A 13,732-nucleotide genomic window follows, 5' to 3' on the forward strand; every position below is an offset into this window, starting at 1 on the left:
ATCCACGATCCCTCTACTTCTTTCCGATTCCGCAGACAGAACCTTCCAATCTACATCCGGCAGATTGAAATCTCCCAGCAACAGCACCTCTCTCTTGCTTCCCAACTTTTGAATATCTGCGATCAGGTCTTTATCTAATTCCTCCAATTGTGTCGGAGGTCTGTAGACAACACCCACGTGGACAGAAGTTCTATCATCTCTTTTTAAGGTGATGCATATCGCTTCTTCCTTTCCCCAGGTCCCTATCATTTCAGTCGCAGTGATATCATTCCTCACATACAGAGCTACTCCTCCACCTTTACGACCCTCTCTATCCTTCCTAAATAGATTATAGCCTGGTATGTTTGCATCCCATTCACGGGAACCATTGAGCCACGTCTCCGTGATTGCAACAACATCCAAGTCTGCCTCCAACATCAGGGCCTGAAGGTCATGAACTTTATTGCTTAGACTGCGAGCATTTGTGGTCATCGCTTTCCATCTACATTTCCTGGTATGCGTTTCAACATTAGTGATTTGGGGGTTTCTTTTCTCTTTGGGTACCTTCATATCTTTTGTTCCACTTTTATTGTTTTTTCTATGGCTTCCGTTCTGTTTTCAAGAACATCATAGTGCTGTAATGGAGTAAAAGAATTTTGTAGGGGCAACACTTGTGAGGTCAGATGTTTTCTTGTCACATAACGAAGTCTGCCTGAGCCTACAGTGATCCATCTATTTTTAGGTGGTTTTATCCTTTGTAGTAGTGGTGACAATTTGGTATGATTCTGTGCAGTATGATAGTGTGCGGTCCTAGATGCTTAAGTGCATCTAGTTCCTGTTTTACTTTACTGAGCTCGTGTTTTAATCTAGTGAGTTGCAGACAGATAGGACAAGCCTTAAGTCTCCAGATAATTGGTCTTGAAACTAAAGCACCACAATTATTACAGAGAATAAAAGTCATCCTGATTGGTTGAAATGGGTATGAACAGGTGTGATATAGTGAGAACAGCAGCCTATGGATCTGTTGGCTGAGATTCTTATTATTAGAGCAGTAATCCTTAGCTGGTGAGTAGAAGACTGGGGATTCCTGTGATAATGAGGGGTTTTCTTTTCAGAGACAGTTGTAATATGGGTGGAGTTAATTTGTGATAAGTAGTGTATTTGGGGAAGTTATTTATGAAGTGTCCGTCTTGGGGTGGGTGTCCATGGTGATCTTTATTATGACTAGGATTTCTTGTATGTCATTTTTGAAAGGTACGTAAATGATGATATCAACTGCGTATATGAGAGGTTTGAGGCCTCCAACTTGTTACTTAATGGGGACATCAAGATGTTGAACAATATGGGAGATAGAGGGGAGCCTTGTGGTACTCTGCATTCTGGGGTCCAGTGTGGGAAGAGGTTGTTGAGTATTTTTTACTCGATAGTTTCTCAATATCAGGAATCCTTTGAACTAGCTCAGTACAGCACCTCCGATTCCTATATTGTCAATTAGGTATAGTAGAATGTCATGGTCTACCACATCAGCTGGCCGTACGGAATTTAAAGCGGGTTTGTTGTTTGGACAGATTCCTGAGGGAAAAGGCCATTGAACATTATTAAGAATTAAGGTTTTTTGGGGGGGAGGGGGGTTGCCGGGTTCTTGAAGCCTGGATTGGCCACTGTCAGAGACAGGATGCTGGGCTTGATGGACCCTTGGTCTTTTTCCCAGTATGGCGGTGCTTATGTACTTATCAAAGGCACTGAATAGATCAAATTGTAGGAGTAGGACGTTCCGGCTCATGCTCACTTCTTTCTTCATGTCGCTTATGAGAGATATCAGTGCTGTTTCCTAGTTTGAAGCCTGAATGAGATTGATGTAGGAAGGCGTGCTTAGATAGCTATTACATCAGTTGTTCTGATACTAATCCTTTGATGATCTTGACGATCTTGACCAGTAGTGGGATGGCAACTATAGTTTGATAAATCATCTTTTTTTATCTAGGTTGTTCTTGAGTATGGGGTTCAGAATGCTGCTACCTTTGCAGCTGGGGAAGTGACCGTCTTGTAGTAGTTTTGTTATGTGGTTTGTCAGGAGTACTATGAAATTATCAGGGGCTTCTCTCATGATGGAGGTTGGGCAGGTGATGAGCTGGCAGAGAGATTTCATGTATATTTTCAGCAACTTGTGGATAGTTTCTGATTTTGGTGGGGTGAAGGTTCATAGGTTGTTGGCCCTCGTGGGCGAGTTTTGCTGTATTATATCATCTAGGAAGTGGTCAGGGTGGAGTCCCATTGTAGGTAGAGATAGTCTGATCTTTGTGACCTTTTTCTCAAAGTAGTTAGCTAGTTCAGTGGCTGAGGGTTGAGTTTTGTTAGAGGATATTGTGTTTTGGGTAAGTAGGCTGTTCACTAGGCCAAACAGTTTTTTGGCCTATATGGGTGTCGTAGTTTCTTTTGGACTGTTGTAAATTTATGCTTTCATCCATTGGGTCTATAGCATTGTCTTTTCTCCATTTTCTTTCCAGTTTCCTGCAGGCTGTTTTCGCAGTGAGCACTTCTTGAGTTAGCCATGGGGCTGGTCTATGTGTAGGTCTCTTCTTTTTTCTTGTGGGAGCTATGTGTTTAACATGCCCTTGTTTACTCTGTCCAAGTTAGTTAGGAAGTTTTCAATTTGTGGTTGGGTTATTAATTGTTCCGCCATGACTTGTTCCCAAGATGTCTATCTTGCCTCTTCTTTGGGTTTATGTCGGGGGGGGGGGGGGTTACCTGGTTTTGGTGTATTTAGGGTTTGCCTCCAGTTTATGGTACACGATAGTCTATAATGATCTGACCAAGGGACTGGGGACCATTTGATGTTGGTTATGTTGATATTATTTGGTCAGGTAGTCTGTATGCAAATATATCTAATGAATAGCCCTTGTTACGAGTGGTGGTTGGAGGTGAGGCCCCATGAATCTAGAAATTCTAGTATTTCCTTTATGTTTGGGTTGGTGGGGTTTTCCAAGTGCAGATTAATACTAACCAGTGACACATTTGGATGGAACATGAGTGATGACGTGATAAATCCCACAAGTTCTTCACAGGCATTTGGCCAGCTGCCAGGTGGGTGATAGGGTGCAATGAGGCATATTTGATCCTTTAGAGTGGTATCACTAATTGTGCAAGTAAAGGATTTCTAGGGCAGGAGTGGCAAGTTTGGACTCTAGGTTGATGTTGAAAAAGGATTTGTATAAGACCACTACACCGCCACCTTTTTTTGTGCCTGTGACACAACAGTGTGTTTTAAGCCTGTAAACTGCCTAAATTAATTCTGACGTGCATTTCTATAGCTTGACCAGCAGGTGGTGCATGTTTTATGTTAAAGCTGTTATAGAAAATGAATGCCCTCTTTCAGTTTCACTCAGTGAAGAAGTGAATCTACAGTACTGTGTGAGCAGTATACTTTTAAAACTTGTTGACTTGGCTCTGATTGACCAAGGAGCTCATTTCTTTTGAACTGTACTGGGTTTTCCCCCAGTTTCAGCCTGGGGAAGAGAGAGAGAGAGAGAAAGCTCTATGCTGAAGCCCTGTAAAGCAGTTATATTTGATAACTGGTGAGCAGCTATATGTCCTGATCGCCCCAGGTACTTTTTAGAAAGTAAATAAATGTTTAATTTTATAATTGATCCATATTTCAGTTACTTGTTATTGTTTGCTGATTGCATATTTTTTTGTCCACTGTTCAAGTTCTGACAATAAACATTTTCAGTTTGTTGACTCTGCCTGTCTGGACTAATAAAGAATCCTAGTGGTTTGTGTATTGGGTCTGTGAGTGCTTTCTAGGAACTGTGGGACCATATAACTTTATTGAGTTTCTCCTAGTATTTGTACTTTTTGAAGGTGTTAAAAAAATTCAAAAAAAAAATTTAGATTTGCATTTACCGTTCTAAATCACTTAGTATTTTGTAGACCTTAATCATACCCCCCCCCCCCCCCTTAGCCATCTCTTTTCCAAGCTGAAGAGCCCTAATCTCTTTAGCCTTTCCTCACATGAGAGGAGTTCCATCCCCTTTACCATTTTGGTCACTGTTCTTTGAACCTTTTGTAATTCCACTATATATTTATTTTTTTTGAGCTATAGCGGCCAGAACTGAATGCAATACTCAAGATGAGGTCACATCATGGAATGATATAGAGACCTTCTAGTAGTCTTGGTCTTATTTATCATCCCTTTCTAATAATTCCTACCATCCTGTCTGTTTTGTTTGTGCAAAAAGATTTCAGCGTACCACCTAGATCTTTTTCTTGGGTGCTGACCCCCAAGGTGGATCATTTTTGGGGGGGAGAGAGGTTACTCATTTCTCTGGAACCACTCATCCATTCTGACGAATTTTGAATCTGATGTGCGTTTTCACCAGTTTCTCCCCAGTACCACATTAGATCCTATTCAGAGAGTTATTTTACTCTTACACAGAAAAAAATAAACTAAAAATAAGACAGAAAAAAATAAACTAAAAATAAGAAAAATAAGTATACAAATTGAATGTAAGAACAAAAAACTCTTCCATGATGACTATCAGACAATCTATAACAGTCAGTGTATGCCAAAACCACGCATTCCAACAGTCAAAGAAGAAATTGGTCTTAGAGAACCAGAGCTTAGTTTCTGGGGGAACTGCAGCTCTTTCACTTCTTTTCAGACTCCAGAGCCAGAAGAGCATGAAGGCTGTGCTCCTTGTAGCCTACAGGGAAAGGGAAGGGAAAAGCTGGGCCTGGAATGGAGCAGAGAGAGCAGCCTCCCTGCTCCATAACCCAGCCCCTCTTCTCCTGTTGCTTCTGCCTGTGACTCACTCCTTCCTCTGTCTTCACAGTTCCACTTCCTTTTTGTCTGCAAATTAAACCCTGTATAGAACTAATTATACATACAGAGCTGCTATCATAAGCCTTCACAATCACTTACAAAGAACCAGAGTATAACCTTGAGGAGACAAACAGTGGAAGGATTGACCCAGAAAACATATAAAGAATTTTTTGTAAATGAAGAAGTTCTCAAGAGTGTTCACTCACCCAAGTGAAGCTGCACTACAAAGTAGATTCTGCCTCTAAGGGTGGACAAGTTTCTCAATCATAGAACTTTTCCAAAAGATTTTTTAAATTCTTATGTGAGCAAATACACACCAGTGCTCTTCTTTAAATAATAATGAACATTTCACCTAAAATAAGTATTAGTGTTATTAACTTAGTTACTAGGTCAATCCTGTCACTTACTCCACCAACCTCATGAACACTGTATACACAATCTGACTACTTCCAATGTAGTTGCAGATATACAACGTTTCATACACTCTCTATCACGCTTGTGTGCTATTTCTGTATCAACCTCTCATAATATACTTAATGATTTCTACATAGCAATAAACCTTAATTATGGGCACACTTAACTTGATTTTCCAATTCATATCCACGTCTTTCTATTTCATTCGGCAGCACACCGGTACTGCATTCCTCGACATTGATCAATCTCGATTTTCTCTGTGTCTCAGCATCCCAACGTCCCTACGCTACATGACTCGATGCGTTGCCTTTAGCAGAATCATAACGAGTCCGACTCTGCAGGGTTTCGATGAATCTTCTTCAGGAACTCGAGATTTAAATTGCTAAAGTTTTACTAAACAAAAGAAAAGAGAAAAGTGCCCCTACTCTAATAGTGCACAGCTCAATAAGAACAAAGGCTTTTTTATGTTCCCTGGCAGGAAATGATATCACGCTTCCCCTACGTTGGGATTAGTTCACAAGATAATATACAAACATCTTACTACAATATCTCCTAAATATCCAACTTAATTACTACAGATCAATTATAACAGAACCTAAAATCAGGTTATATACACATTGGATAAACAGTAAAAAAATACTTCCAATGTTACAATGTTTAGTTGAGGATTTTACCAGAGAACCTTTTGGGAATCATTTCTTGATAAGGTGGTTCATCATAAGCCTTCAGGCATCATTAACAGCATTAACAGACCCAAATATTCAAAAAGTGCTTAAGTATAAAAGCAAACAGCCAGAATCAATCTCCATGTTGCAAGAAATAAGTGAAAGTCCATGAGCTCAAGGAGGGGAAAAAAGGAATAGAATCTGAAAAACACTAGGGAATGATGGCGAGGATCTCTCTTGATATAAACCTAGTGTACCTGAATGTAACTCACCTTGAGCTACTACTAAAAAAAGGTGCAAGCAAAATCCAAAATGAATAATACTATATATATTAAGTTAGTCCAATAAAAAGGTATCAGCTACAACATGTTTCTTGACCCTAACAAGGGAAAAAGTATTTAAAGAAACAGAAAAGCCAGCAAGGACAAACCAGCTTGCTAAATACAGTGGGGAAACACAGAGAGTTACTTCCATATGAATGGGCAAGGAGAAGTGAATTTAAACCCGAAGGTGAAAGCTTGATACTTGCAACATGGGATAGTGGACCATGGACAAGATGGTTCACAGCCAGCTCAGAAAAAAAATCTTGCATAACAGACAACAGCAGAACTGAAAAGGAAATGGTCACACGTCTCACAGCTGAACATCAGAAAAACTGTATACAGCAAGGCACAATAAGGTAACTTCTCTCATCCACTGGAAGCTATGTGGACCCTATAATATCATTGTGCTGGACAAAACAGTGAAGAATAAAGACGTTTTGATCACCCTGGACATTCCTATTAAGACAGATAATGCAAGAAAATCAGACATTTTGGTAAAAGATAAAAGTATAGAACAGAAGTGTCAGTGCCAAGTGAATATTCTGTACTATGTGTAGAGAAAGAGAAGATCCTCAAATACCAACAAATGCAATGAAGTGACCAAGAAAACATGGTGGGAAACATACAGAAACTGTTGTCAATTGGGCACTACTGACCTAACTAAAATGAATTTCCAAACACATCTTAATATGATGCCTATGCATCTTACACCCCAACAGGCTCTCTTTGGGATATGTTGAGGCCAGCATTAGCAGTGAATCTGAGAGATTAAGATCATCTCCAACATATGTTGGAATAGGGATCATGATATGCATAAAACTAACCCTTTTGGAAATATTAACCAGAACTAGGGGAAGTGCAGGCGGGGCTGAATTAACACTACACTGGGGGGGAGGGGGGGCGCCCACAAATATGTTTACTTAGGGCCCATCACACCCCCTGCTCAAGATCTTTACTCATGGCCTCCCCCACATATACTTTCAACTTTCCAGTCGAAGTAGGGAATGTGCAGAGCCTAGCTGGGGGTGTGGAGGCAGTAATAGTTTGAATATGCATGGGGACTAGGCAAGCACAAGGTTGGAATGGAGTGACTTCATGGTTGCAGCTTGACAGCTGCCAAGTTCCCAGTTCCAGGAAGGAGATTTTAGGCCAGATCTGAATTTCTGACATCTATCTGGGTAGAATCAGGGGCTACAAAGAGCACACTGAACTAGGATGTAAGTTTAAAGAACCCAACTGGCCAAAAAGTCCCCCTCCTGAAACTGGGTAGGCAATTTTGCTGTAATGGGCAAGTTATCTTCCTTCCACCACCTCTGGTACAAACAGAGATGCCAAGGGTGGGTGGACTGCCTCAAAGATTGAGATTTAATAGCAATGTACTGTATATGAATTTTACATGTGAAATAGATTCACAAATGGAGGATGTAAAATTATATATGTTACAATTACAATAAAACTTATATTCTGTTACATATCAAGTTTTGGATCAGTGCAGATTACAATATGTAAAAAGCTAGGGCAACCTTAGGAAATAATATTAGCCAGAACTTAAATTTACATAATCTCTTAAAAAAGGTAAAATATCCCATATACCAAAATTTATGTATCTCCTCCATCAGATAAGTACAAAGAAAAGAGATGGGTCTTTTATAGCTTATGAAACTCTAGGTAACCTGAAATCAATCTTAGTTCAAAAGGAAGGGAGTTCCAACACCAAACAGAGCTTTGTTTGATGTTTCTGAAAGGATATAGATAGAGTGGAGGCAGTACAGGACAGTTTTACCTGGATAAATTCCTTTGAACTTAATAGCTAGATAGGTAAATTCTCCAGGCTGAAGATTCTCCTTCACTTAGTGTGTACATTTGGACTTCTCTACCCCAGAGCTGAAATTTTCAAAGGGAAGCTCTACTTGAGACTCTGTCCCAACCACAGACACAGAAACATGCAGACATGCATGAACTCTTGTCACACACACATTCATTTCCTCTCCCCATCAAACACAATAGTGGCGTAGCCATGTGGGGTCTGGGACCCCTCACTTTGAGCTCAGTCTCTTTCCAAACATGCAGCTCCTGTTAAAATGTCTGGCGGAGATGCTGAAGCCCCACCAGCCAAATAAATTAGTTGCCAAGCTGCTCCCCTCCTCCTCCTCGTGCTGCTGCAGTACAGAAGTTGGCAGCGTGCCTCCAGCTGCTGACACCAAAACTCTTCAGCCATGCTCAGTCCAGGCAGGAACTGAGAATGCTCATGGAGTCCCAGCATCGGTGGCTGGAGGAATGCTGCCAACTTCTTCTGTACTGCAGCCAACATAAGGACAAGGTTTGGCTGGCGGGGCTGCAGGAAAAATATTTTTCCGCAGGGGGGAGGGAATGCGTTGCTCCCCCAGTCCACCTCTGGGTCCCCCCCCCAAATCAGAGGGCTTATGTCCCTGATACACACACACTGTCACTTTTCAGAAAGACACCCACTCTCTCTTGTGGTGCTCTGCTGTGCTACTGTTCGTATGCTTATTCAGTCAGAGCCCTCCCCACAACCAGCTCTGCCCACCATCAAGTAAAGTTCTTGCATTTACTGCCAGTTTTTTCTCAGCTGCAGCAGCCCTCTCACACTTAAGAACATAAGAATTGTCATTATGGCTCTGACCGAAGGTCCATCTAGCCCAGTATTCTGCTTCCAAAGTGGCCAATCCAGTGGCAAACCAAGGGCAGGGTGGTGGGTGTTCATCCTGGGCACAGACAGCAAGGGGGTGCACTGAACAGTTGTGCACCTGTCAGCCCTGCCCATTCTAACATCAACTTCCTGTTCCGGGGCGAGGGACTGGCAGAGCTCACACCTGCATGACTGCTTAGTGCACCCACCTGCTTGGAGGAGGGCAGGCGGGGGGGGGGGGGGGTGACATACCTGGAGGAGGAGTGCTCTGCCCCAGTGATACCTAAGATAGGTACACCACTGCAGCACTCAAATTATACCGGGCTTGCATCGTTTCATTTAGACTGGTTTTAGCCAGTTTAGCACGCACATTATTGTGCGCCCAATACACAAAGGATGTCGACACTGCTTTTACTGTTTGCAGAAGCAGTGACCGAAAACACTAGGCAAATGTACGAAAACGAGATCATTTGTATTAAAATGAGCACTCCGTGTAATGCACAGAAAGGAGTGCCTACCTGTAACGTTCAAAATATTCTGGCAGGTCTGAAGGTGTCATTGCATGAGGGTAACTTCTCAAAGGAGCAGTCTGCTACCATTTTTTAAATAGTATCTTAACAAGTGTGGGGAAACATTCCATGTGCGTGTTCCGCACATAACAGTAGTACAAGAGGTGTTATGGAACAATAAACAATCCTGAACGGACACCTATGACGCAGTTGTTACCATTCTGCTTTTTTTTCCCCCCTTGGCATATGCAGAATATCGATGCTTACCGCAAGACCACTCTGTACATGTGCTAGGTGCTTTCTCTATCAAGCTGCACACAGACTTTCTGTGTATCTCATTTGAATGCAATTTCCTTGGAGCATTGATCACTGTTCCATGTTCGCCATGTTCTGAGGTGGCTATACACATATGCAGCCATTAACGGCGACTATTGCGCATCGCCCTCTAGGCCACAAGTACCTGGCAGAATCCCAAAGAGCAGCAAGATTCCATGCCACCAATCCCAGGTATAAGTAGTAGCTTTCCCTATGTATATCTTAATAGCAGACTAAAGACTTTTCCTCCAGAAACTTGTCCAAACCTTTAAACCCAGATACTCTAACTGCTTAAACCACATCGTATGGCAACAGGTTAAAAAACGTAATAACACTTCATCCCATTCCTCTCACATTTCTAGCTCTTTCACAACCTCACTGAACCCCCCCCCCCCCCCCCCCCAGGCCACAAGTACCTGGCAGAATCCCAAAGAGCAGCAAGATTCCATGCCACCAATCCCAGGTATAAGTAGTAGCTTTCCCTATGTATATCTTAATAGCAGACTAAAGACTTTTCCTCCAGAAACTTGTCCAAACCTTTAAACCCAGATACTCTAACTGCTTAAACCACATCGTATGGCAACAGGTTAAAAAACGTAATTAATAACACTTCATCCCATTCCTCTCACATTTCTAGCTCTTTCACAACCTCACTGACCCCCCCCCCCCCCCCAATACATACATACATACACACTTGTTCCACTGGCTATTTCTCCAAAGCCCAGTACAGAGCTCAATTTCCCCATCTGCCTTTACAGTTCAGCCCCTCCTTCCTGTGACTTACAGTTTAACCATTGGCTAGATCCTACCACAGTCTCTGTATTGGGGGGGGGGGGGGGGTAGAGCTAACTTCTGAAAAATATCCAGATGCTTTAACTATCCTTCTGGCTTCAAGATAGTTTACCTAAACTTGTGGGCCCTAGTAGCCTATGCCTTAATGCAGTTCTGGGTGCAATGGTGTTGGATGCCCTAGGTGAATCTTCAACCTTCCCCAATAACTTTCAAGCTCCTATCCCCCTCAAGATATATCATCTCATGCACTCAAAAAAATGTGGCCAATTTCCAAAAGGCATTATCCAGATAAATCAGTTATTTGCAAATTGCTCACCATTCCTGCAGGTAAAAGCATTCACTGATGGTTCTTTGAGTTTGGGGATTATCTGAATCTAGTGTTTAGCTTTTGACTGTATCTATTCTTTGCGGCCCCCAAAAGCCGCTGCGACTGCCTAACATTGCCTAATGGTTTAGCCGGCCGGCCCTACCCAGACCTAAACCACAGAAGTAAATAACAACTCATGATAAGTAGTAGTAGTATGTATAAACTATATTTCATTAAAGATCAGACAGTACTATTAACACAGAAAAAAAAAAACAAGCAAGCAAGCTGTTACTGGAACAGCTGCATAAGCAATACAAATGTTTTCTTAAAAAAAAAAAGCCACAGAACTCAGCTCCCATATGACACTACGTAAAACACAACTTCAAGAAGCAATCTCAAACAAAATCATTCTTTCATTACCATAAAAACAACTGAAGCACAGTGTCCGAGGGTCGATAACCCACTTCCCTCCCCCGGGTTCCTGGCGATGAGAAGAGACAGATGGAGCACATCAAAAAATTCCCAACCAAGCACATAAGACTCTACCCTTCTGAAAATAATAAAAGCAAGAGTTCGAAAGGAATTTCCTTTCGAACTCTTGCCAACGTCAAAGTGGGCGGGACCAAGACGTGACTTCAGCCACTTCAGAGCAACCTCAACCAACCTCCTTGAGAGAGAAACCCACCTCTTAGCAGGAATAGGCGGCTCTCTGTGCAGTTTAAGTGTGGGGGTCCGGGAAGAACAGAAAGTGAAAGTTTGGAGCGTTGACTTGCAGATGCCTCGCAGCCGCCCTTCCCTGCTGGAATGTAGCAGAACAGGTTGCCAGCCTGAGTTTCCTGCACCAGTAGCAAAGAGCAGTTTCACTGCTACTGCTACCCCTCCTTTTATGAGAAAAAAAACATCTTTTATCTCTTTGTTTTAGTGTGAGCAAGGATAGGGTTACCATATTTACAGAGACAAAAAAAAAAAGAGAACAGAAAAAATAAAAATGGTTGCTACTTTTGCTAAAGAAATATTTAATCGTAGTTATTGAACACACATCAAACAGTGACTTACTTACAACACAACAGTAGAAAATCTACTTTTCCAGTACTTCTGAATTTGAGTCTGATGGAGTCTGAGCCCAAGCATACTTATCAGAAGAGCCCATATAGTGTGAAAGTATTTGCATGACATTTTCTTGAAGTCGTGCTGCACCAACAAAATTCCTTTAGACAGATTCAACCAGCAGGGGAGCAGAGAGGGGATCAGCAATGCCTTTGTCTCTCTTTAGCGCCCTCATGTATCTAGACTGACGAATAAGCCAGAGGTGGTCTCATTAAGTGGGTAGGTCATAGGCGCATAAAAGAAAAAGAGGAAATTTCCCTAAAAATTAAAAATCCTGGAGGACATAGCTGAAGACATACAAAAAGAGGATGTCCTCTTAAAAGAGGGGCATTTTCGAAAGGGACATCCAAGTTTCCATTTGGACGTCCTGACAAAACGTCCTGATCCAGGGGCGGGGAAACCCATATTTTCAAAACAAGATGGACGTCAATCTTTTGTTTCGATAATATGGTTAGGGACGTCCAAATCCTGAAATTTGGTCGTCTTTAGAGATGGTCTTCCCTAGACATGGACGTTTCTGATTTTCAGCGATTTTTGAAACCAAGGACGCCCATCTCAGAAACAACCAAATGTAAGCCATTTGGTCATGGGAGGAGCCAGCATTTGTAGTGTACTGGTCCCCCTGACATGCCAGGACACCAACCGGGCACCCTAGGGGGCACTGCAGTGGACTTCATAAATTGCTCCCAGGTACATAGCTCCCTTACCTTGTGTACTGAGCCCCCCAAACCCCCCCAAACCCACTACCCCCAACTGTACACTACTACCATAGCCCTTAAGGGTGAAGGGGGGCATCTAGATGTGGGTACAGTGGGTTTCTGGTGGGTTTTGGAGGGCTCACTGTTTCCTCCACAAATGTAACAGGTAGGAGGGGGGGGGGGGGTATGGGCCTGGGTCCGCCTGCCTGAAGTGCACTGTACCCACTAAAACTGCTCCTGGGACCTGCATACTGCTGTCATGGAACTGAGTATGACATCTGAGGCCAGCATAGAGGCTGGCAATCAATATTTTGAAAGATATTTTTTGAGGGTGGGAGGGGTTAGTGACTACTGGGGGAGTAAGGGAAGGTCATCCCCGATTCTCTCCGGTGGTCATCTGGTCAGTTCAGGCAACTTTTTGTGCCTTAGTCGTAAGAAAAGCAGGTCCAGGTGTAAACATCGAAGTGTTCATCAAGGACGTCTTTCTTTTTTTCCATTATGGGTCAAGAACGTCCAAATGTTAGGCATGCCCAAGTCCCGTCTTCGCTATGCCTCTGACACGCCCCCTTGAACTTTGGCCGTCCCTGTGACGGAAAGCAGTTGGGGACGTCCAAAATTGGCTTTCGATTATACCAAATTGGACGACCTTGGGAGAAGGACGTCCATCTTTCGATTTATGTCGAAAGATAGGCGTCCTCTTTTGAAAATGAGCCCAATGGTAACCCTAAGCAAGGACTAGGTGAAAATGTTTTCTGCCACATTTTGGGCCTGTGTTTATAAATTACAGCTGTGTGAAAAATCAAGAAAGGTGCTTATTTTATAAGGGCAATGCAAGTGCCTCCATAACTTTCAAGGGGGTCTTTTACTAAAGATTAGCACAAGTTATTGGCAGCAGGGCCCATAGGAATAAAATGGATGCTGCTGGGGTAGAGAACTTGTGCTAACGTTTAGTAAAAGATCCTCTAAAATAAATATCTGTCGTGTGGATAGCAGGATATTGGCTCTCAAAGATGGATGATGTCATCTGACAATTCTACCTATGGTCAGAGATAACCCAAGCTCTGAAAGTGTCAAGACCTGATGAGAACAGGATAGTGCACATATGCAGGGTTTGCTGAATTTTTGCACAGGACCACTCACTCTATTATATA

At 42.5% G+C, this 13,732-nt stretch overlaps 1 protein-coding gene across 3 annotated transcripts in view; it reads right to left on the minus strand.

Annotated features, from left to right (window-relative positions):
* TIRAP (TIR domain containing adaptor protein) overlaps nucleotides 1-11,549 on the minus strand; it is a 41,310-nt gene extending 29,761 nt beyond the window's left edge. For 2 of the 3 annotated variants that reach the window (XM_030209271.1, XM_030209269.1), the window contains exon 1: nucleotides 11,197-11,354. The gene's annotated coding sequence lies outside the window, so the exon portion shown is untranslated. Of the gene's footprint in view, nucleotides 1-11,196; nucleotides 11,355-11,461 lie in introns of those variants that run through there. The other variant, XM_030209270.1, reaches the window with a different exon arrangement.
* Between the last annotated feature and the right edge of the window lie 2,183 nt (nucleotides 11,550-13,732).

The sequence above is a fragment of the Microcaecilia unicolor genome, chromosome 7, assembly GCF_901765095.1.
Source record: "Microcaecilia unicolor chromosome 7, aMicUni1.1, whole genome shotgun sequence".
NCBI classification, from domain to species: Eukaryota; Metazoa; Chordata; class Amphibia; order Gymnophiona; family Siphonopidae; genus Microcaecilia; species Microcaecilia unicolor.